The sequence below is a fragment of the Prionailurus bengalensis genome, chromosome E2 (genome assembly GCF_016509475.1).
Source record: "Prionailurus bengalensis isolate Pbe53 chromosome E2, Fcat_Pben_1.1_paternal_pri, whole genome shotgun sequence".
Classification (NCBI taxonomy): Eukaryota; Metazoa; Chordata; class Mammalia; order Carnivora; family Felidae; genus Prionailurus; species Prionailurus bengalensis.
Window position 1 is genome coordinate 417,868 of NC_057352.1, and position 2,572 is coordinate 420,439.

A 2,572-nucleotide genomic window follows, 5' to 3' on the forward strand; every position below is an offset into this window, starting at 1 on the left:
ACACACACACACACACACATTCTATCAAGGGGCCATGAGAGGCTGAAATCGGGTCAGAAGTCTAAATCTTTGCAGCAGGTCATGTCCAGCTCAGTCACTTTCTCTAAGATGCCCAGCATTTCATGCACTGACATGGTGATTGTCTGTGGGGCCACTGGGCTCTGCCTTGGAGACCTTCCCTGAACATTCAGTTTGTGGATTTTCAGTATTGTTCATATACAGATGATCCTCACGGGTTATGGTCTGTTGAGGGGTGGTTTGGTCCTCTTGGGGTGGATTCTCACAAACCTCATCAGCTCTCATGGCTCTGGTGGTTTCTACGTTCCCTGTGGTTATCCCAATGGAATTGATGAGGAGACCTGCCCTGGTGACTGCCCGAGGTGGGCTATTCTCACACCTGGCGTCTGGTCCATGCCATCTCAGGTCTTGGTGCCTCCCTGACCCCCTAGTGTTTTTTCATCCTCTTTACAATCCTGACTCCAGCCCCCTGGCTGTGCAATGTTTACCTCTTATTAACAGGTCCTGAGTTGATCAGATATCTTCAGATAGTCCTCACAACCCTGTTCCTCAGTTACACATGTGTATTCTCTCCAAGAAGGCAGGCACAGGTGGGACTGCCCTCACCACATGGTACATGCCTGTGGTTAGTGGCCACAGACTACTGTCATTGGGTGGATTGTTCTAGCCTAGGCTGGACTCTGAGCCTAGCAGTATGTATTCCCTGCATGATTATCACCTTTCCACTCCATGAGGTCACCTGATTAGAGTACTGTCAAGAGCACTGATGGACCAGGTAGACTTGAAACCAAGGATGCATGAGAGGTCCTGAAGAGGCTCACCCATCGAGATTGCAAGCTGGGGAGTGGGAGTGTCTCTGGAGTTAGACTATTCTTGTGCCTGGAGCCTGAGCTGTACCTCTGGTGTCCAAGTGCCATGGCCACTACCCTTGTGACTTTTCTATCTTCCTGATTTAATGGACAATCTACCCTCTCATCTACTTCCCTGACTCCTCTATCCTGGCTGTCCCTCACCTCTCTGTCTTCCATGTCTCACCTCCCCTCTCCCTTCTTTCTGCTGAAAACATTGGTCATCTTCAACATGTCTTGGGCAGATACACATTCTTCAGTAGTTCTAGAAAGCCCATTCCTCAGTGAGCCAGGCTTCCCTGTCTTGGGTGTGGGCAGAGGCTCATGCTTACTTGGTCACAACTGGTAGGCGACAGCACTACAATTTGAACCCAAGTGTTCTCGACTGAAGTTTCCTCTCTTTACTCATCTTTCTTGGGCTTGCATTCACAGCTCATTATGGTTTTTATTTGTGTTACTTCCTGAGGTTGACTTCTTGGACCTCAGTAGTTTTACTTTTCAGATTAAAGGTTTAGTGCTTCTTTAGGGACCACAAGGACAGGTAATGAGATAATGGAGTCTTACTGGGAAGGTGGCAGGGTGACCCTAAATGTAGGACATCTTTTTTTTTGGGGGGGGGGGGGAGACAGCACAAGCAGGGGAGAGGGACAAAGGGAGAGAGGGAGAGAGAGAGAATCAGTGTGGAGCCCGACATGGGACTCAATCTTGCAACCACAAGTTCATGACCTGAGCCAAAATCAAGAGTCGGACGCTTAACTGACTGAGCCACCCAGGCACCCCTAAATGTAGGACATCTACTTAGGACTGGCTTCCTGAAGGATGGCAAGAGGAGGGTGCAGTTTGAGTTGCCACAGCAGGTGGACACCTGGAAATATCCAAATCACAGTGCAGCATGGGAGGCTGTTAGCAGTTGGGAGATACTTCCTGCCAACCAGTTGTGAAAGGTGGAGTGTGACTGAAGGTGGGAGTGTCCACACAGCCATACAGAGACTGAGCAGTGATTCTGAGCTTCCATTGCTGGCATTCAAATGTTGGTATTCTCACCCACCATGGGCTGATTGTAATTTCCCCATTTTATTTTATTTATTTATTTTTTAATGTTTATTTATTTTTGAGACAGAGAGAGACAGAGCATGAACGGCGGAGGGTCAGAGAGGAGGGAGACACAGAATCCGAAACAGGCTCCAGGCTCCGAGCTGTCAGCACAGAGCCCGACGTGGGGCTCAAACTCAAAGACCGTGAGCCGAAGTCAGAAGCTCAACCGACTGAGCCACCCAGGCGCCTAATTTCCCCATTTTATACGTAAGGAAATGGACACAGAGTGGTGAGGCATTGTACCCACAGTCACATGGGAGCCCAGGTACAAACTCAGCTCAGCCTGACTCCCTAAGTTCTGACCCCCTTGCCTCTGTGTACCATTTTGCATGTAGCAGGACATGGTGGTTACATATGATGCAAGTTTGAAGTGTGTGGATTTGAAAGTATAAGATACAGAATCACATTTTATACATTGAATTTGAAACAGTGTAGACCCTTCTCTCTGCATAGTCTAGGGGGAATTATTCTTGCATGTCTCCAGTTGGGAATGATATAGCATGTAAGAATACATCCCTTGGGCAAGAGTCCTGCCTGTATTTTGTGATGTGCTCCCTTATCAAAGTGCAAACATTCCATATAAGTCTTCCTGCTAGGTTGAGAGGTCAATG